The following is a 22,504-nucleotide window of genomic DNA, read 5'->3' as shown; positions in this document are numbered from 1 at the left end:
AAAGACTGTGGGAGCCCTATACTGTGGTCCAGGTGACAGGATGGGAGGCATGGGTTCGGGAGGTTAACAGAAATGGATGGGAGAGGGTTAGAAGGAGGAATCCAGGATGACTTTCAATTTTCTGCTTTAGGTTTACCTACCAGAGTGGGCAATTCTTTTTTTTGTTTGTTTGTTTTTGAGACGGAGAGTTTCGCTCTTGTTACCCAGGCTGGAGTGCAATGGCGCTATCTCGGCTCACCGCGACCTCCGCCTCCTGGGTTCAGGCAATTCTCCTGCCTCAGCCTCCTGAGTAGCTGGGACTACAGGCACACGCCACCACGCCCAACTAATTTTTTGTATTTTTAGTAGAGACGGGGTTTCAGCATGTTGAGCAGGATGGTCTTGACCTCTTGATCCACCCGCCTCAGCCTCCCAAAGTGCTGGGATTACAATTTCTTTTTGTTTTTAACAAGATCACCCCGGGAGCGCAGACGTTCCCAGCCCCTGGGGCGAACGAGCAAATGGAATCAAGGTCTAAGGAACATAGATCCTAGCCTTTGTGGTAAACGGTGAAGTCTAGAGCTCTGCAGGAGAGGAGGAAACTCTGGCCTGATGCAGGGAAGGTTTCCCTCGAGGCTCCACCGCCAGCATCTTCGTTTCCTTGTCCCTCACAACGTTGCAAAAGGTAAACTGCAACTGTTTCCGGATTTTACAGAGAAGCCCAGGAGGTCTGCGTGACCCCTACCCGAGTCACTTACTCTGCCCAGCAGGTGAACGTGAGCTCAAGCCCCACGCTGTGACTGCAAGTTCGCTTGCTGGGCGCGGTTAGTGAACGCCAGGAGTCCTGGACTCTGGTGAAGGCCACCGTGCTCTACCTGGAGACTGGTCAGGGTCTTAACATCCTCTGGCATCCACGGGAAGGGTTTGCCTGAGGATTTTTTTTTGTCTCGTAAAAAAGTTCCTGTTTCCCCCTAGAGCCAAGCACACGCCTCCCAAGCCAGACCACCTGTCCCACGTACAACGTTTTTTGGCTCTTCGCCTCCCCCATTGCTATCCCCCTTCCTCTCCGCGTTAGGTGGCAGGAAAATCCTTTACCTCCGACCAATCCCACCGATGCCGAGTCGCGCGCGCGCGCGCCAACTCGAGCTCGGTCTGTGTACGCCATTGGCCACCTCCACCTATGCGGGGTGACAGGCAGCTTCGCGGACCTATCGCCGGGGGAGGCGGAGGCCGCCCGGCCCTCCCAAAGCTGCTTTGTTAGGGGCTCCCTGGTAGTCCCCCGGCCCACCAAGCCTCCGCTGCTTGTCGGCGATCTCCCCGGGCCGCGCTGCCGGAGCCTAGTGGGAAGGCATCCCCGGAGCGCGCGCCCCCCGCGCCCCTCCAGTCGCGCGCTCCGGGCGGGCCACGGCGCGGGCAACCGGCGTGCACCCGTGGTCGCTCTACAGCCCAACTCCGAACGCCCCGCTCCTGCATCCGCCGCCTCGGATTGGCTAGCCGGAGGCGGAGCGATTGTATGGCGGCCCAATCGGAGCTCGGTTTCCCACGGGCTCCCGCGGCCCGGCCCCCGAGGCCGCCGGCGGAGGCGCACTGACAGCTCCCATTGGCAGACCGCGAGCGAGTCCGAGCGCGGCCGGCAGAGCAGCGCCGCCGCCGTCGGGCGCGCAGCTCTGCAGCGCCGCGAACGCTTCGGCGCCCGCAGCCCCAGGGGCCCGGCGGCCCCGCATCGTGCTCGGCCCCGTCGCTGAGCTCCCGGACGACCGTCGCGGGTGAGTACCGCAGGCCTGGGGGGCGCGGGCGTCCGGTCGGAGCCGCCCCGGGGGGCCGCGGCGAGGATGCCCGGAGCCTAGGTGCCTCGGTGCCCGTGCCGGGCGCGTTCTGACCCCCGTCTCCCGCACACTGGGGCTCCCGGCGGGTCCTAGCTCCCCCCGATCGGGCTTTCCTCGTATTGTTTTCGTGTTCACACTCTTGGGAGGTGGGGAGATCCGTGGAGTGGGGGCAGGAGGAGGCGTCCCTCGCGCGAAGGAGGGAGACGAGACCGTGCAGCCCGGGTGCCCGGCGCAGGATGGAAGTGACAGCGTCCGGACGTCGGCATTCGGTCTTCTCGGCAGCAGGAGGTCAGCGCTGACCTGCAGCGGCGGCGGCACTTTGTATTTTATCGGCTGATTTTCGTCAACTTCGGGGAGGGCGTGCGTGTGCGTGCTTGTGTCTATGTTTGCGTCTCGGTCCTTGACTTCGGCACCTTCGGGCCTGGCTTTTCGGCGACGCTGCCTGGGTGCTCACCTTGGCGGTCCGTGCGGTGTTCGAGGCCGGGCTCAACGGGCGGAGAGCCTGGGGCCGGCGCGCGGAGTCGGGACCCGCGGCGAGCCCCGGAGGGGGCATTTAAAGCGGAATTCTGCGGGTGCGCAGACAATGCCTCATCCTGGCGGCCAGGACCCGAGGGCCGTGCCCCGGGTCCCCGCGCCGGATCCCGTCCCCGCCTCCCCCTCTCACGGCTGCGATGCTGCTGCGCCGCGCCCCTCGCCTCCCGGCTGGGGACCCGCGTGGGGCCCGCTTTGTTTACAGACCTCGCCATTGGGCGAGAGCAGCGCGCCGTGCGCCCCCGGCCCCGGCGGCTGCCGGCTGCCCCCTCCGAACCTGGAGAAGTTGGTGCACGCTGTCAGGTGACGCCTCCTCCCCCAGGCCGCGGGGCGGGATGCTGCAGGGGAACGATGCCGTCTCGGCGCCTTCGTGCCCAGCCCCCGCCGCGCGCGGCGCCTCAAGGTCCCCTGCACCCGAGGGCGCCCGTGTCCTGGCTGACGGCCCTCGGGGCCCCGACTTGGCCACTCTCCCTCGGTTCCAGTCGCATCTCCTGGTCTGGCCCACGGGTCAGCCGAGGTTGACTCGGAGCCTGCCATTTCCCGCTCGCTGGCAGGTCTTGAAGGACGCGCGCGAGCCCTTGGGAACACTGTGCAGTCTGTGCCCGCCTCGGTGACACCCGCGCGGTCCCGCGGGGCAGCTGTGCGGCATCTCGAGTCAGAGCCGTCCGGATCACACATGCACGCTGACTTGGCGCACACTTTGAGTTGGAGCAGAGGTTGAGATCCTGTGCGCTGCGGTCAGACAAACCCAGGTTCCAGTACCTGCTCAGTGTCACTCACCAGCTGGGCTATCCCGGCCGAGCTACTCAATCTCCCTTGGTCTCAGTGTGCGCATCTGTAGAGTGGGGATAAGGAGAATCCTGGGGGGCGGAGCTTAAACGACCATATAAATTAGCCTTATAGCACAGTGACAGCCGCTTATGAAACATTAGAATTGGCCTGGCGCGGTGGCTCTCGTCCGTAATCCTAGCACTTTGGTAGGCCGAAGTGGGTGGATCACCTGAGGTCAGGAGTTCAAGACCAGCCTGGCCATCCTGGTGAAACTGTATCTTTAAAAAAAAAAAAAAAAAAAAATTAGAGTCCTGTTCATTCTCTGTTAGAGGAAATCTATAATAGATGACGACCCCTTGTCGCTTTCCTTTTCCGTTTTCTTCACCCCCCCAGCCCCGATTTCTTTTAATTATTAAAGTCATGAAGGACTGCGATTCTCAGCTTCAAACAGGTCTTGTTTTACTTGGCCTTAGGTTTAATTGGGCTTATCTAATCGCTTGCAGCTCTTTTTAAAATGTGTTTGAATTTCCATTAGGTTTTAGTTGTTCCTTCTTCCTTTCTCTTCGAGACTCCGCTGGGACCCAAACCTGGGTTTGGAGAAGGAAAAACCCTTCCAGGTGGAGAGCAGTTGCCAGTGAACCAATGACTGTTGTGGAAAGTGATGAAGTCCAGGAAGGAGGGAGGTTTGAACATAGAGAGGTCTGGAGGCTGGGAGGGAGCACTTTCTAGGAGAGGTGAAATTTAAGCTATGTCTTGTAGCTGAAGAAGTTCGGTAAATTCCTGGTTTCCAGCATATGCTCTTTTGTGTCTCAAGGTAAAAAGCTGGGCAAGGGAGGGTGGATGCCTTTGAGTGGTAAACCGCGACGTTGCTAAGTAATTATCTTTGAATAGAAGAGAAATAAAACTTAAGGAAGAGGCTGTTGACTAAGCAGGGAAGGCAGAAGAAGAAAGTCAATTTCATTGAATATCTTCAAAATGTTGTGAATGTGTTTTGACTTGTTTTTCCTCTACTAGCTCTGCCCTGCTAGTTTTCTTTAGGCAAAAAGAGAAATCAGTTTTATTTAGAAAACAAAATAATAACGGTCCATAATCAGAAAAACAGTTTAAAAAGATGATCTCAGGCTTAAGGACAGACTAAGATTTTATTGAAAAAAAAAATCCAGCTTCCTGTTTTAACACCCTTTTGCCTTTTGGAATAAATTATTGGGTCCAACAACACATTCTTTGAAAGTGGACCCCAGGGGCCTTTGCCAGCCAAAACAAGCAAACAAACAAACATACACAAACTCGACTTGTAGTGTGTCCAGTGGTTGCAGAAGCCCTCAGGATTGCACTCTGTGTCTTCTGCTCCCCTGGGCCTGCCTCAGTTACCCGGAGTGGAGTCTGATTCCCGTGAACCCCTATTGGGCTGTTGATGTGGAACTCGGTCAGTAGCATTATTGCTAGATATCAATGAATAAACGTGGTAACCTATTTAAAGATGAACTGATTCCCATCCTTCTTGTACTTGTTCTGGGAATTCTTGGGCCCTTAGGGACGGTGAAGGCCTCTTTCCCCCCTGCTGTTGTGTGGGGATCAAATCAGCGGGGGGCCTAGACTTAAAAGGGAGCACGTGGTTAGGAAATCTCATTAGCTGACAATTTAACTCCACTCTAATGCTCCTCCAAAGAGCCCGGACAAAGACTTCCTCTCCTTTCCCTTTGCAGTTCTCTCTCCTTGCTCCACTCTCTTCCCCTCCCCCTCTAAACCAGAAAGGAAAAGCAGCAGTGGGCCTATCTCCTTCCCCCAAGATTCCTGCGGTTCTAGTGTGCCGACTGAACCCCAACATTCCGGAGCCCTGAGCAGGAATTCCTTGGAAGACTTTGCTGAGGGCCTATTAGGTGCATGTGTTAACACTTCTACAGTTTCTGCAAGGAGCATACTGTCCAAAGGAGAAACATATTTTGTGAGACGCTTTCTTTCTTTTCTTTTTTTTTTTTCATTTTTGTTCTTCGTTAGAGACAACACTTTCATAGATGTACAGTAGAAGTGTCTGGTTTTTCCAAATGAGGAGGGCGGGTGAGAGCATGGGAATCACATCAAAGCCTTGTCTAAAAATCAGTGCTGGGAGAGGGGGCTTCTGCCTGTTTGAGGAGGACAGAGGAGTGGGAGTGACAAGCCAGGAGGAGAATTCAGTTTCTGTGGGTCAGGTACAGATTCCCATGGGAGTGCTGAACACCACGGACTCAGGCTTGTGGTTAAGAAAGGGCCTCGTTTCGCCAGGCTTGGTGGCTCACACCTGTAATCCCAGCACTTTGGGAGGTTGAAGCAGGTGGATCACGAGGTCAGGAGTTCGAGACCAGCCTGTCCAGTATGGTGAAACCATATCTCTACTAAAAATAGAAAAATTAGCTGGGAGTGGTGGTGCATGCCTGTAGTCTGAGCCACTTGGGAGGCTAAGGCAGGAGAATCACTTGAACCTGGGAGGTGGAGGTTGTGGTGAGCTGAGATCGTGACACTGAGCTCCAGCCTGGGTGACAGAACAAGACTCTGTCTCAAAAAAAAAATTAAGAGGCTCGTTTTGGCAGGGCGAGGTGGCTCAAGCCTGTAATCCTCGGCTCAGGCCGAGGCAGGTGGATCACGAGGTCAAGAGATCGAGACCGTCCTGGTCAACATGGTGAAATCCCATCTCTACTAAAAATACAAAAAATTAGCTGGGCATGGTGGCGCGTACCTGTAATCCCAGCTACTCAGGAGGCTGAGTCAGGAGAATTGCCTGAACCCAGGAGGCGGAGGTTGTGGTGAGCTGAGATCGCGCCATTGCACTCCAGCCTGGGTAACAAGAGCGAAGCTCCATCTCAAAAAAACAAAAAGAGGCCCCTTTTATGATCTCCAGTCATTTGGTCTTCAAATCAAAAACACACTTTCACTGGGGATGTGTGAATGTATATACTGTGTATACACGTATATTTACCTGTACATTTCCTTTCTAAATTAAGCAGATAACTAGAAGATATGTTTCTGAGGGTGTATCACTTTTTGTTTTCCCCTCAATTCAGGACCAGAAAAAATCAGATTGGTAGGTGTCTAGTAAAAGTGTCAGTTTTTCCTAATACCAAACTTGAGGTCTTTTCATCTGTAAATATTCCATTTTGTATAAGCTGTAATTCCTGTGTTTAAAAAAAAAGTCTCTCATCTTTATTGTAGGCAATCAATTATTAAAAAAAAATAAAAGAGACATTCAGAAATAAAGCAGTACTCAGCAAGGAACAGAGTGTTTTTAAAAATCAAACAATGCCCTAGTGTAAAAGGGTACATGATATTAATAGTTAGGTGGAGTTTTTCCCTTCCATCCTTTCCCAACCTCTGCCACCGTCCTCCACACCCTCCAGCATAAGACTTTCCCTGTTCCTGTGGTCTCCAGGGACCTCATTAAGAAATTCATAAGGGCCTAGACTATGGGCATGGGAAGCCGCAGAGATTCCTCCATTGCTTGTGTGAGATTCTTCTAGAAGACCTTGAAGCTCTTTCACTAGGTGAAGAGGTTCTTCTCCCCCTGGGCTGAGGCAGACCTGGGAGACTTTGCATCCTACCACAGAGCCCTGGAGTGGGGGTCTCAGCTCACGAACGCTTGCAGAAGTGGAGGGGATGGGGTTCCACGCAGGCATGATCTGTGAGCGGATCAATTGCTTTCAGAGGGTGTTAAACAAAGAGTGATGATTCATCGAAGAACTCTGTGGGAGGAAGTTTCTTTCAGCTGAGCACAGTCTCAGTTTCAGAATGGGCCCAGGGCCCTTTTAGGCTTGGTCCTGTCGCAAAGTATTTCTGAATAGGAAGGCTTGGGTGTAGTTGGAACAGGGGCATCTAGCAAAACACAAGTATAACGTGGATGTTTTCTGTTTGGGACCACTTTGAATTCATGAAGGAAGATGCAAAGGGAAGTGTCTTTGTTTTTTAAAAATAATACCTATATTATTTATTCCAGCTTCTGCCCCCCTAGAGTATGATTTTATTAAGGATCAAAGCATTCTTTTTATTATTATTAATATTTTATTTTTTGAGATGGCGTTTTGCTCTTGTTGCCTAGACTGGAGTGCAATGGCGCAATCTCGGCTCACTGCAACGTCTGCCTCCCAGGTTCAAGTGATTCTCCTGCATCAGCCTCCCGAGTATCAGGGATTACAGGCATGCGCCACCACACCTAGCTGATTTTTCTATTTTTAGTAAAGATGGGTTTCTCCATGCTTGTCATGCTGGTCTCTAACTCCAGCCTCAGGTGATCAGCCTGCCTTGGCCTCCCAAAGTGCTGCGACTGAGCAAAAAAAATTCAAACGCTCCGCAGAGCAAAGGATTCAAATGCAGATGTGCTGGGAAAAAGATCTTATTGGGAGGCAGCGGGCCTGAGTGTCCAAGCTTGGAATGGGTGGAGGAGCTCACTGGGGATTGGGCTATGAAGATTTAGTTGCTTTTCTTTAAAAACACAAATAGGCTTCTCTGTGAGCATGAGGAAGACTGGAAGGATATCCTGCTGAAAAAACCTGCCTTTGCAAGCTTGTTTCCAAAGGAGCGCTCTCCTGCCCTCCTTCCACCGGCCCTCCCACCTTGTCTGAGAGCTGCTATCCTTGTAAACATAGACCAATCCATCAATCCTAGTTCCTCCTCTTCGTTTCCTCTTCCCACTCTGCAGGGGTGAAAATGAGCCCCAGAAAGCCACCAGGTCAGCTGGGGATCGGGGGAGGTGAGAATGAAAAATGAGTCTGGGAATTGTCTTTGCTGGGGGAAGCAGGGATGTCAGGACCGTGGAAGTGGGGTGAACAGGATTTTCGGCCCATTGCTTGCTCTGGTGGGAAGGTGGGATCGGGGCAATAGTGATGTCTGCTTGTTGAGTCTTAGGGGCCTTGGGGTAGGGGTGAGGGTCTGCCCTGTAAAACCTCTCCTCTGAGCCTTGTTGGAGGCCTCCAGTGTCTGTTAGGAAAGATGGCAGCCCAAGGCCTCATCTTCCAGGGCTTCTTCAGATCCTGGGGACACGATCTCTATCAACCCAGCCATCTTTCGGCCATCACTTGGGCTGGGTGGTTGTATTCTAGGCAAACGATAATTTCTTGCAGGAAAGTCCAGAGGGTCTCATGAGCTCATTCCTACTCACTCTTTGGACAGTGTTTTCAGAGGCTCAGAACCACAGGCTTATTCTTTTTTTTTTTTTTTTTTTTTGAGATGGAGACTCGCACAGTGTTGCTTGGCATGGAGTGCAGTGGCATGATCTTGGCTCGCTGCAACCTCTGCCTCCCGGGTTCACTAGATTCTCCTCCCTTAGTCTCCCAAGTAGCTGGGATTATAGGCACACACACCACCACACCTGGCTAAATTTTTTTGTATTTTTTAGTAGAGACAGGGTTTCACTATGTTGGCCAGGTCTCGAACTCCTGACCTCGTGATCCACTCCTCTCGGGCTCCCAAAGTGCTGGGATTATAGGCATGAGCCACTGTACCCAGCCCACTTACTCTTGCCATGACCTTATGTGGGTTTTCACCCAACCAGCTGGAGTAAAGCGTAAGAAGTTCTTTTCTTCTTTGCAAAATGTGCATCTCCGTCTCCTCATGGAACACAAGGATATCTTTGGAAAGTGATAATTAGGAGGGCAGGTTCTTTAGCATAATGTAGGCTCCCTGGATTCTGATAACCACTGGGGTGCATTTCCACACGGCTAAGCTCCCTGGGGTACCTAGGACACTCCTGCGTGTTGCCTGGTATTATTAATTCTACCACCTGACATGCTCACAAATGACCCACTTTGGTCTCTCAGAATCCTGTGTCCCAAGTGTCCCAGCTGTAACTCTGATTATGTTTTAAATAACTCTGTCTAGAACTTTTCTGCTGGCAAATTCTGCTTTGTTCGGGTGCTTAGCAGAATCTACCTTTTTGTTTCAAAGTGTGTTCTAACTGGGGCTGGCTGTGCTGGTTGGTGTGGAGGTGAAGGGGGTGCCATGTGCACTTTATTTCACCTAAAATTTGCCTTGGATCCCAAAGTTATTAAGGCATTTGAATGCTCATTCTTGCCATGGCAGAGTTTTGACCTTTTTTTTTTTTGAGATGTATTCTTGCTCTGTTGCCCAGGCCAGATCTCAGCTCACTGCAACCTCTGCCTCCCGGGTTCAAGTGATTCTTCTGCCTCAGCCTCCTGCGTAGCTGGGACTATAGATGCTCACCACCATACCCGGCTAATTTTTTGTATTTTTAGTAGAGATGGAGTTTCACTGTGTTAGCCAGGATGGTCTCAAACTCCTGACCTCATTATCCATCCGCCTTGGCCTCCCAAAAAAAAGTGCTGGAATTACAGGCGTGAGCCACCACGCCTGGCCTAGAGTTTTGACCTTTTTACGATGATTCTTACTGTCTACTTTACATGTGGTAGGGACTTTATACAGGTTTCTTGTTCTCTTTTTTTCCTCTTTGGAGACAGAGTCTCTTGTCATCCAGGCTGGAGTGCAGTGGCACAATTTCAGCTCATTGTCACCTCTTTCTCCCAAGTTCAAGCAATTCTTCTGCCTCAGGCACCTGCCACCATGCCTGGCTAATTTCTGTGTTTTTAGTAGAGACAGGGTTTTACCATGTTGGCCAGGCTGGTCTCGAACTCCTGACTGCAGGTGATCCACCGCCCTCAGCCTCCCAAAGTGCTGGGATTACAGGAATGAGCCATCGTGCCTAGTGGAGGTTTCTCCTTCTCTTAAGGATCCAGCCTACATTTCTCAGCTATCTTTGTAGCAGGGACACAGTTTTTGTCTATCAAACTTGAGTCAGTTTTGCTTAAATCACACTTAAATCACAATTTCACTCAGTAATAATGATCTAGTTTAATATTTTTTCTGACTTAAATGATATTATTTCATGCAGATTCTTCAACTGAAGTAATGTACAGTTTGATTTGATTCTAAAAACAATGTGCAGGCTGGGTGAGGTCTCTACTAAAAATATAAAAATTAGCCAGACGTGGTGGCACAATCCTAGCTACTCAGGAGGCTGAGGCAGGAGAACTGCTTGAACCTGGGAGGTGGAGGTTGCAGTGAGCCAAGATGGCGCCACTGCACTAAAGCCCGGGTGACAGAGCAAGACTCCGTCTCAAAAAAACGAAAACGGGCAGTGTGTAATATTAAGAGACTCAGAACAGATGGGGTTCTCTTGAAAGGTATCATAATAGTTTTCTGCCCCTGTCCTGTTTTATTCCCATCCAGCCTAATATTCTGCAGAAACAATTACATTTGTTCATTTCTGTTTTTAGTACTTCTAGTGACTATCTTTATATCTCTAAGTAATTTGAATGTATGATTTAATTCTCAGCTTCCTGTTATGGTAAGTGACAGTTGCATCTCACCTACTTCCTTCCTCCTCCACATTTTTGATAATTATGTTTATGGTTCTTTTTTTCTTTTCTTTGAGCTAGGGTCTGGCTCTGCTGCCTAGACTGGAGTTCAGTGGCGTGATCGTGGCTCACTGCAGCCTCAAGCCCCCGGACTCAAACAATCCTCCTGCCTCAGCCTCTAGAGTAGCTGGACTGCAGGTGCATGCCACCATGACCGGCTAATTTTTAATTTTTTTTTTACCATGGAGATAGGGGTTCCACTATATTGCTCAGGATGGTTTTGAACTCCTGGGCTCAAGTGATCCTCCCCTGGCCCCTGAAAGTTCTGGATTATAGGTGTGAGCCATGGCATCTTTTTATTTATGGTTCTTAAGTTGATTATTCTTCAATCTTTATATTACTGAAATAGACCTTTAATTTAGTACCATCAACCAATGACAGTGACTTTTAATCCCTCCCTGCCCTTGTGAAATTAGAAAATGGATGTCCTGATCTTCTTTCTCTTGAACTTTCTTTCTCGTTCTGTCGCCAGCTCTGTCAGCAGTCAGGAGTGGTAATATTGTCTTTGGTACATTGTATTTCTGTAATCATGATTAAGTCTTCTAGGTTTTCTCTATAGATTGTTCTTATATTTACAACAGTGTTATTAAGATACACTTCCACCTCTTTTGTTTTCCTTTTTGTGGAGAATGGGTTCTCGCTATATTGCCCAGGCAGGTCTCGAACTCCTGGGCTCAAGCTATCCTCCTGCCTCTGCCTCCCTAAGAGTTGACATTTCAAGGCTGGTCTCAGTGGCTCATGCCTGTAATCCTAGCACTTTGGGAGGCCGAGGCGGGCAGATCACCTGAGGTCGGGAGTTTGAGACCAGCCTGACCAACATGGAGAAACCCCATGTCTACTACAAATACAAAATTAGCCGGGTGTGGTGGCGCATGCCAGTAATCCCAGCTACTCGGAAGGCTGAGGCAGGAGAATCATTTGAACCCGGCAGGCAGAAGTTGCGGTGAGCCCAGATCGTGCCATTGCACTTCAGCCTGAGCGACAAAAGCGAAACTGTATCTCAAAATAAATAAATAAATAAAAATAAAAAATAAAGTAGATATTTCATTGTTTTTTGATGTATTTATAGAGTTGTACAACCATCACCACAGCTTTTAGGACATTTTCGTCATCCCAAAAGAAACGCTGTTCCCATAAACAGTCTCTTCCTTTCCCTACCCTTCCTCCCAGCACCTGGCAACCACTCACCTACTTTCTCTCACCATGGATTTGCTTAGTCTGGACATTATGTAGAAATGGAATCCTATCTTATGTGGTCTTTTGTGACTGACTTCTTTCATTTAGCATCCTGTTTTCAAGCTGCTTCTATAGTGTAACATGTATAAGTACCTCATTCCTTTTTGTGGCTGTATAATACTCCATTGTATGGACATACATTTTGTTGAGCCATTTATCAGTTGATGGACATTCGGGTTACTTCCACCTTTTGGATATTGTGCATAGTTACTATTATGAATGAATGTGATACAAGCATTTGTTAGGATATTTTTTTTAAATTCTTTTTTTTTTTTTTTTTGAGACGGAGTTTTGCTCATGTTACCCAGGCTGGAGTGCAATGGCATGATCTTGGCTCACCGCAACCTCCGCCTCCTGGGTTCAGGCAATTCTCCTCCCTCAGCTTCCTGAGTAGCTGGAATTACAGGCACGTGCCACCATGCCCAGCTAATTTTTGTATTTTTAGGAGAGACGGGGTTTCACCATGTTGACCAGGATGGTCTCGATCTCTTGACCTCGTGATCCACCTGCCTCGGCCTCCCAAAGTGCTGGGATTACAGGCGTGAGCCACCGCGCCTGGCTCTTTTTTTATTTTTTGAGATGGAGTCTTGCTGTGTTGCCCAGGCTGGAGTATAGCGGCGTGATCTTGGTTTACTGCAGCTACCACCTCCCAGGTGCAAGTGATTCTCCTGCCTCAGTCTCCTGAGTAGCTAAGACCACAGGCATGCGCCACCACGCCTAATTTTTTGTATTTTTGGTAGAGACAGGGTTTTACCATGTTGGCCAGGCTGGTCTGGAACCCCTGACCTCAGGTGATCCACCGTCTTGGCCTTCCAAAGTGCTGGGATTAGAGGCATGAGCCACCATGCCCAGCCTTTTTAAAAAATATTCTTTTGGATATAAACATAAGAGTGGATGGCCGGGCGCGGTGGCTCAAGCCTGTAGTCCCAGCACTTTGGGAGGCCGAGGCAGGTGGATCACGAGGTTAAGAGATTGAGATCATCTGGTCAACATGGTGAAACCCCGTCTCTACTTAAAATACAAAAAATTAGCTGGGCATGGTAGTGCGTGCCTGTAATCCCAGCTACTCAGGAGACTGAGGCAGGAGAATTGCCTGAACCCAGGAGGCGGAGGTTGCGGTGAGCTGAGATTGTGCCATTGCACTTCAGCCTGGGTAACAAGAGGGAAACTCCGTCTCAAAAAAAAAAAATAAATTAAAAAAAAAAAAAAGAGTGGAACTGCTAGATCATACAGTAATTTTATGTTTAAGGTATTGAGGAACCACGAAAGTATTTCCCAAAGTGGGTGCACCATTTTACCTCCCACCAGCAGTGCATAAGGAGTCAATTTTCCCACATCTTTGTCAACACTTGTTATTGTCTGTCTTTTCGTTTATAGCCATCCTGTTGGATGAGCAGTGGTATATCCTTGTGGTTTTGATTTGCATTTCTCCAATAAATAATGTCATTGAACAGAACGTTGTTTTGTCTGCTCACAGGCTAATTGTATATTTTCTTTGAGGAAATGTATCTTCAGACATGTTGCTCATTTTTAATTTTGTTTTTTATTAGTAAACTGTAAGAATTCTTTATTCTAGTTATAAATCCCTTATCAAATATATGATTTGCAAACATTTACTGCATCCTGTGGGTTGTCATTTAATTTTCTTGATGATGTCTTGTGCATATTTATTTTTAAAAGCTGAAGTCGCCGGGCGCGGTGGCTCACGCCTATGATCCCAGCACTTTGAGAGGCCGAGGCAGGTGGATCACGAGGTCAAGAGACCATCCTGGTCAATATGGTGAAACCCCGTCTCTACTAAAATATAAAAATTAGCTGGGCATGGTGGCGTATGCCTGTAATCCCAGCTACTCAGGAGGCTGAGGCAGGAGAATTGCCTGAACCCAGGAGGCGGAGGTTGCGGTGAGCTGAGGTCGCGCCATTGCACTTCAGCCTGGCTAACAAGAGCGAAACTCTGTCTCAAAAAAAAGAAAAAAAAAGCTGAAAGTCAATAAAAAATAGTTACTTAATCATGATTCTGCCAATACTTTTCACTACATATGTAGGTGGTATGCTCATTTACATTTTCTTTTCTACACTTCTACTGGCATGACTAATTAAGTTACAGGTCAGGAGAAGGAACACAGGAAACATTTTGTTTTAAAACACCAATTTCACACTTAAAAAAAGCAAAACTTTGTTTACTTAAAAAACTCTGTAAATGACTCAGTTATTTTATTTATCAGAGCTTCTTGAAGGGAATATTTGCAGTGAGATTTAGAAGTGAACTACCTTTGGTATCAGCTTTTGGGTGTTAAACTTCGGCTGGGTGGTAGGTTTTGTTGTGTGTGGTTTTTTTTTTTTTTTTTAGATGGAGTCTTGCTCTGTCATCTAGGCTGGAGTGCAGTGGTACAATCTTGGCTGTCTGTAAACTCCACCTCCCAGGTGGAGCAATTCTCCTGCTTCAGCCTTCCACGTAGCTGGGATTACAGGCAAGTGCCACCATGCCCAGCTAATTTTTTGTGTTTTCAGTAGAGACGGGGTTTCGCCATGGTGGCCAGGCTGGTCTCAAACTCCTGACCTCATGATCCGCCTGCCTTGGCCTCCCAAAATACTGGGATTACAGGCGTGAGCTGAGCCGGCCTGTTGTGTTTTATTAATACAGAGGTTCTCAACTGGGGGCAGCATTGGCCTCCAAACATTTGGCAAAGTCTGGAGACATTTTTGGTTGTCATGGCTAGGGAGGTTCTAATGGCATCTGGTGGGTAGAGGCCAGTGATGCTGCTGAACGTCCGGCAGTGAACAGAGCAGTCCACCAGGACAGTGATCAGGTCCATAGTCAATAATGTTGAGGTTGGCCGGGTGCGGTGGCTCACGCCTGCAATGCCAGCACTTGGGGAGGCTGAGGTGGGTGGATCGTTTGTGGCCGGGAGTTTGAGACCAGTCTGGCCAATGTGGTGAAGCCCTGTCTCTAGAAAAAAAAATACCACAATTAGCTGGGCATGGTGGTACATGCCTGTGGTCCCAGCTACTTGGGAGTCTGAGGCAGAGGACTGTTTTAGCCCAGGAGGCAGAGATTGCAGTGAGCCGAGATTGTGCCATTTCACTCCAGCCTAGGTGACAGAGTGAGGCTCTTATCTTAAAAAACCCAAAAGGTTGAGGTTGGGAAACCTTGCTTTTAAAAGATGCAAGTGGCCTGGCGTGGCGGCTCATGCCTGTTATCCCAGCACTTTGAGAGGCTGAGGTTGGCGGATCACTTGAGGTCAGGAGTTCAAGACCAGCCTGGCCAACAGCATGAAACCTGTTCCTACTAAAAATACAAAAATTGGCTGGGTGTGGTGGTGCACACCTGTAATCCCAGCTACTCAGGAGGCTGAGATGCACGAGAATGGCTCGAACCCGGGAGGTGGAGTTTGCAGTGAGCCAAGATCTTGCCACTGTACTCCAGCCTGGGCGACACAGCAGGACTCTGTCTCAAAAAAAAAAAAAAAAAAAAAAAAAGATACAAATACTATTCAAGATCAATGTTTAAATGTATTTACTTAAGAAAGAATCTTATACTTTCTAGAGATTTGGAACTGAGCTATCTTGGGGCACCAGCTTTTGGTTATTATTTTACCTGGAATTAAATTAAGAAAGTATATCTTTCTTTTATACGACAGAAGGTTCTTAAAAGCTAGAACATAATTTCAGGTGTTTTGGGCTTCTTTGTGCTTGAGTAAGTTCTCCCACTTAATGTCTTCTGGATATTGCTAAGAACTGTGTCCCGCAAAGCCATCCTAAACACTCACATCTGTTATGGTTAATATATTGCTGGGTGATTATTACAGTATTACTCCTCTTAAGCAGTTTATTGAGCATTGAAAATATTTTCAGAAAACGTTGCGAGTGTATGCATGGTCTGCCATGACATTCTAGAAAAGATGTCTGAATGTTTGAATAATTATCACATCTTGAAATCTCTGTGATTAGAAGTTACCATTTCAGTGCCACAATTACAGCAATTGATCTTTAACATTTCAATGTAATTTTAAAAATTAAAACCTTGTAACTGTGGCTCTTAGTTAACTAAACAGTTTAACAATTGAGTTCTTTAAAAGTAGATTGAAAATATTCACCCTGTAGTTTATTTTTTTATTTTTATTTTTTCACCCTGTAGTTTTTTTCCCCTCTTTTTTTCTCCCTCCTGATGGACAGTTAATTGCTTTAATTTGAGGGTTGGATCTGCCCTGTGAAACCTCACCAACGGTATCAAACAATTCAAATTACTGTAAAGGTTTGTGGGAGTCTGTTGCCACAGTTTCCGTGCACTTCAAGTAAGAGTACTCAAATGGCTGTCTCTTTCTTGGAAAATGGGGTCAAAACCAGATACACGTTGTTTATAGAAGTTTCTGGTTTGGGCCAGGTGCGCCTGTAATCCCAGCACTTTGGGAGGCCGAGGTGAACGGATCACGAGGTCAGGAGATTGAGACCATCCTGGCTAACACAGTGAAACCCCGTTTCTACTAAAAATACAAAAAATTAGCCAGGCGTGGTGGCGCGAGCCTGTAGTCCCAGCTACTCAGGAGACTGAGGAAGAATTGCTTGAACCGGGGAGGTGGAGGTTGCAGTGAGCCGACATCATGCCACTGCACTCCTGGGTGACAATGGAAGACTGTCACACACACAGAAAAGTTGCTGATTAGCATGAGGAAACTGGAGTCCTCTTGCCAAAGACTTCAGAGATCCCAGTTAACTGCCTATTCTTTGAAACAGGACCAGTTAATATAGCTTATTAGAGTGGGAAGGGCTAAAATGGTTCCTTTAGCCCTTAATTTTAGACTCTTAATTTTAATTGCAGTAATCCATGTCTTCTCAGCCTGTGATACAGCAGTTCTGAATCTCATCCAAGTTAGGAAAAGTGAATTTATAAGCCTCCTAGCAACTAGCAACTGGTAAGCTGGAGGGCCTGGACCTTATCTTTATTACAACATAGGAGCCAGCCCCACTATTTTGGGGTACAGCCCCTCAGTCTAGACAGCTGAGATGGTGACAGGCTTGGGGAAGCCGGTTTCAAGGGTATAAAATATGGTCTTGGTTGCTGCCTTATGGTTGCTGGATAACTTTAATTTGGGAAAAACTTGAGAACTCTGAAGGCAATGAGACGATGTGGTTTTTCAAGCTTCAACAAGTTACTTTGTGGAATTCTGGAGCAGAGGGGAGTCAGGTTTAATAGTTTGTATTCTGACTATAGATGCTGTGACTTGCATATCCTTGATTTTCTCCTTTGCCATGAATAAAATATTTCTGACCTCTAGCAGTGTTAAAATGGTTAATGGTCTTTGATAACATGGGCCCACCCTTCTCCATTTTTCTCAGGCATGTTCTGGTTTCTTATTCTTTGTTTTTTTTTTTTTCCTGAGACAGAATCTTGCTCTGTTGCCAGGCTGGGGTACAGTAGTAGTGTGATCTCGGCTCACTGCAACCTCCACCCCTGGGTTCAAGTGATTCTCCTGCCTCAGCCTCCGAGGAGCTGGGACTACAAGTGTGTGCCACCATACCTGGCTAAATTTTGTATTTTTAGTGGAGACGGGGTTTCACCATGTTGGCCAGGATGGTCTCAATCTCTTGACCTTGTGATCTGCCCGCCTCTGCCTCCCAGAGTGCTGGGATTACAGGTATGAGCCACCATGCCTGGCTTTTTGTTTTTTGCCTCACCTTTCGTTTCTTCTAAACATTCTTTTTTTCTTCTGCCTGTGTGATTCTTCTGGAAGATTTCATCACAATCTTTTTTTAAATTAGAAATGTTGCTTTTCATTACATAAAGTGTGCCAGAATACCCATTATAAATATTTTTTAAGTGTCGAGATTAAGGGTGGTTTTTATTTTCTTTTATTTAAAAAAATTAATTAAAATTGTTTTTCCTCTTCCTATATAAAAGTGACTTATTTTCTTCCCTATGATTTTCTCTAACTTTGAAATATTTTGCCATGAATAGGAGTTGCTCTTATAATTGGAAAAATCCCATTGGTGGATATACACATTCATCTTTGAGTGGGTGTGACTAGTGGCCACTTAAGGCCCCCCAGAGTCATATTTCCTCGATTTGTAATCCACTTTACACACGCAGATTAATCGCAAAGTGCTCCTCTCAGCATCAAGGACCTCGGGAAGCATAAAGAGTATGTGGGTTCTGTGAGAATGAACAAAGATGAGAAAGCCAGTGGGGGCCAGTGATTACATCTCAATGGAAGGATTAGCTCTATTGATGGATCCATTCAGGCTGGGATTGAACCAGGGCCCTCAGTCATCAGAACATTGTTGACCTTGGAGGGTCAAGTTTCCCCTTTTCTCCCGTTTCTCCTTAAACACTGGTCTTAGATCCAGAGTCCCAGTCATGCTTGTATCTCATGACCTCAGCTTTTCTCTAGGATTGCCTCCTGTTCGCGAACGATCCCATCTCCTCTGAATGTCCCAAAGCATTGACGATTTCCAAGACATTTAATTCCTGTCTTAGTTTCCTTGGTTCGTTGTAACAAGGTATCTCAGTCTGGTGACTTATGACAACAGACGTTTATTCTTTCACAGAACTGGAGGCTGGAAGTCTGAAATCAAGGTGTCAGCAGGGCCACACTCCCTCTGGAGGCCCTAGGGAAAATTCTTTTCCTGCCTCTTCCCTCTTTTGGTGGCTCCGGGCCAGCCTTGGCTGGTCACATTATCACTCGGATCTCTGCGGGATCTCTGTGTGTTTGTTTCCACATCTTCCTTCCCCTTTCTTTTGTAAGGTTATCAACTACTGCCTGTAGGGCCCAGCCTAATTCTGTATGACCTCTTTTGAACCTGATCACATCTGCAAAGACGCAATTTCCAAAGGCTCACATTCCCAGGTACCAGGAATTAGGATTTGGACATATCTTTTTTAGGGTGCCACAGATCAACCCATAACCATGCCCAATGCCCAACTCCTCCGTTACATTGCCTGTTTATTTATTTATTTTTTTGAGATGGAATCTTGCTCTGTTGCCCAGGCTGGAGTGCAGTGGCGTGATCTCAGCTCACGGCAACCTTCGCCTCAGCCTCCTGTATAGCTGGGATTACAAGTACCCGCCATCGTGCCCTGCTAGTTTTTGTGTTTGTGTAGAGGCGGAGTTTCACCATGCTGGCCAGGCTGGTCTTGAATTCCTGACCTCATGTAATCTGCCCACCTTGGCCTCCCAAAGTGCTGAGATTACATGCATGAGCCACTGTGCCTCACCTGTTTTTAAATTATGTATGTATGTGTGTATGTATGTATGTAATTTTTTAAGACAGTCTCGCTCTGTCGCCCCTGCTGGAGTGCAGTGATTCGATCTTGGCTCACTGCAACCTCTACCTCCCAAGTTCAAGCAATTCTCCTGCCTCAGCCTCCTGAGTAGCTGGGACTACAGGCGCCTGCTACCACAATGGCCCAGCTCATTTTTGTAGTTTTAGTACAGATGGAGTTTCGTGCTATTGGCCAGGCTGGTCTTGAACTCCTGACCTCAAGCAATCTGCCTGCCTTGGCCTCCCAAAGTCCTAGGATTATAGGTGTGAGTCACTGTTCCTAGCCTTAGACTGCCTGTTTAAATTGGTTAAGGACACGTAATATGGATGTGTCCTCAATGCTAAGAGGCTTGCTTTTCTCAAAGCTTAGCTCTGATATGCCACCTTGTGTTTTAAACTTTTAATAGCTGTGGCTAGTCTTCTGGTCCAGACCTTATTTTTCAGTCTTGTCTGATAGGACTCCTTGTTCAAGTCCTTTGAGCCAGTGAGACAGGAGCTACTTCTCTGGGATACATCCTGTTTTCTTATTCTTTTTTTTTTTTTTTTTTTAATTAAAAAAATTTTTTTTAAAAAAAGACAGGGTTTCACCACGTTAGTCAGGCTGGTCTTGAACTCCCGACCTCAGGTGATCCGCCCGCCTTGGCCTCCAAAGTGCTTGAATTATAGGCGTGAGCCACCACGCCCAGCCTGTTTGCTTATTCTTTTGCTCATACCGTTTCCAGATCTGGGACATTGCTGTTGCTGCATGTAAAAATCTACCTTCTCTTCTAGGTCTGGTTGAAATCAGCCATCTTCTTCATCCTCTTTTTTCTTTTTTTTTTGACACAGAGTCTCCCTCTGTTGCCCAGACTGGAGTGCAGTAGCATGATCTCTGCTCACTACAGCCTCTACCTCCCAGGTTCAAGTGATTCTCCTTCTTCAACCTACCCGAGTAGCTGGGACTATAGGCGCCCACCTCATGCCCAGCTAATTTTTTTGTATTTTTAGTAGAGGCAGGGTTTCACCCTGTTAGCCAGGATGGTCTCGCTCTCCCGACCTTGGGTGATCTGCCCGCCTTGGCCTCTCAAAGTGCTGGGATTATAGGCATGAGCCACCATGCCTGGCCGAAATCAGCCATCTAATAGTTTTCCTCCATGTTCTCCTTCCTCCATGACTTGAAGTTGTCCCTTCCTTCTGAATTGTCATAGTGTTTCATGGCTCTTTTCTGTGTGTTGTCATAGACTAGCTTGGGTTTCTGTGGATGCTTGCTAGACTGCAAACTCTTAGATGGCAAGGTCTCAGCCAGATTCATCTCCCCCGGCACTGCTGTGGAGGAGCTTGGTCTGCGTTTGGATAAACTTGCCTTGATTTGTAACTCTGGTCTATACATATGCATGATGCACAGGTCATTGCCAGGAGCGTGAGCTCTGAATGGTGGTGGCTGTGGGATGAGAAGCCCAAGAAGAAAAAGGAGTTTTACTCAGGAGAGATCAGGGAGGGCAACTTCCCTTTGGGCCCATTGGAGAAGAAAGTTTCTCTTAGGTGCTGATGAGCAGCTTCCAGCCAGGGTGAAACTGATGTATAGGAAGAGGCAAAATGAGGTGGCATGTCATCTGAGGGGGAAAGGGGGTGGTGGGCAAGCAGTTTGGAATCACCAGATAAACAAAAGCCAGAAAACCAGGAAGAGCATCACGCCAATATGCCTTTGATTCCAAGGTGAGCCCTTCTGGACCTTTTTTTTTTTTTGAGTTTTGCTCCATCACCCAGGCTGGAGTTCAGTAGCGCAGTCTTAGCTCACTGCAACCTCTGCCTTTTGGGTTTGAGCGATTCTCCTGCCTCAGCCTCTCAAGTAGCTGGGATTACAGGCATGCACCACCATCCCCGGCCGATTTTTATATTTTAAGTAAAGACAGGGTTTGCCTTGTTTACCAGGCTACTCTTGGACTCCTGTCCTCAAGTGATTGGCCCCTTCAGTCTCCCAAAGTGCTGGGATTACAGGTGTGAGCTATTGTGCCCAACCGTGGACCTGGAGTTTTTAAAGTGTCACAGGGACTGAGCAGCCCAGGACCTAACCTGCAAATGGTGGCAGAAGAATTTGTACCTGGATACTGAGCCTATGGGTAGGAAATCATGGATGATCCGTGAGGGAGTAGCAAGGGTTGGGGGGCAGGTAGAAATAGAAGCTGGCCTGGTGCAGTGCCTCATACCTGTAATCCCAGCACTTTGGGAGGCTGAGGCAGGCAGATCATGAGGTTAGGAGTTCAAGACCAGCCTGGCCAATATGGCGAAACTTCATCTCTACTGAAAATACAAAAATTAGCCAGGCGTGTAGTCCTCAGCTACTCAAGAGGCTGAGGCAGAAGAATTGCTTGAACCTGGGAGGCAGAGGTTGCAGTGAGCCAAGATTGTGCCACTGCACTCCAGCCTAGGCAACAGAGCAAGATTCTGTCTCAAAAAAAAAAAAAAAAAAAAAAAGAAGCTGAGTTCCCTAACCTCAAGGAGGAAACATTTTGCCTGGTAGGTAAGATGATCCCACAGTGCTGTACCTATTAATAAGCATTCAGAAGAATGAGAGAGATCTCCATGGGGGGAGCTGAGCTCAAATGCCTGTGGTTGGGTCAAGGGTCGAGGGTGTAGTCTTCATTGCGAATGACCACAGAGGGAGGGGTGAAGGCACTGGTTTTAGGGAAAGTGAGAAAATGGCTAATGGAGATCTGTTAAGGGTTCAGGCCTTTGCTTCACTTTCCCAACCTATTTTTCTAGGCAGTTGGGCAAGCACTTGGCTTCTAAGGGGATTTTGTGCTACACACGGATCAGCTTAATCTTTTAAAATGTATTTTTATTGACTTTGTGATTTTTTTATAAGAACAATAAAGTGTGTTTAAAAGGAGACCTTCTGCATTCCCAGCGTAGGAGCACATTGGTTGCTTTTGGTTTTCTTTGTTCTTTCCTTTTTTTTTTTTTTGAGACGGAGTTTCGCTGTTGTTACCCAGGTAGGAGTGCGGTGGCGCGATCTCGGCTCTCTGTAACCTCTGCCTCCTGGGTTCAGGCGATTCCACTGCCTCAGCCTCCTGAGTAGCTGGGATTACAGGCACGTGCCACCATGCCCAGCTAATTTTTGTATTTTTAGTAGAGACGGGGTTTCACCATGTTGACCAGGATGGTCTCGATCTCTTGACCTCGTGATCCACCCGCCTCGGCCTCCCAAAGTGCTGGGATTACAGGCGTGAGCCACCCGCGCCCGGCCATTCTTTGTTCTTTCTTATTGGTATTTTGGATGTACTTTTTACCTGATTTAGCTCTTAAATAGATACAGCTTTGTATTTTGTTTCTTTTCAGGTAATGTTGCATCTCAGCCTGTATATTGTAGCCACTTTATCCTCATACTTCTCATTTATAATGTTTATACATTGCAGTGAGTTCACAATTTATTTAACTATTCTCCTGTAATTGAAAATTTATGTAGCAGTATTTTCATCACTGTTTTAAGAATCTTTTGTGACTTTTTTCTTAAATTTTCTTCCC

The 22,504-nt window shown here is 47.6% G+C and overlaps 1 protein-coding gene across 11 annotated transcripts in view; it reads left to right on the top strand.

Moving 5' to 3' along the window:
- Nucleotides 1-1,584: 1,584 nt before the first annotated feature.
- TIAM1 (TIAM Rac1 associated GEF 1) overlaps nt 1,585-22,504 on the top strand; it is a 449,049-nt gene continuing 428,129 nt past the window's right edge. For 9 of the 11 annotated variants that reach the window (XM_035283120.3, XM_035283112.3, XM_035283121.3 and 6 more), the window contains exon 1: nt 1,585-1,745. The gene's annotated coding sequence lies outside the window, so the exon portion shown is untranslated. Of the gene's footprint in view, nt 2,094-22,504 lie in introns of all 11 variants that reach the window. The other 2 variants (XM_078358817.1, XM_035283113.3) reach the window with 1 other exon arrangement.

Source organism: Callithrix jacchus, chromosome 21, assembly GCF_049354715.1.
Source record: "Callithrix jacchus isolate 240 chromosome 21, calJac240_pri, whole genome shotgun sequence".
Classification (NCBI taxonomy): Eukaryota; Metazoa; Chordata; class Mammalia; order Primates; family Cebidae; genus Callithrix; species Callithrix jacchus.
Note: the sequence above shows the minus strand (reverse complement) of the source record. Positions and strands in the feature narration are given on the sequence as shown.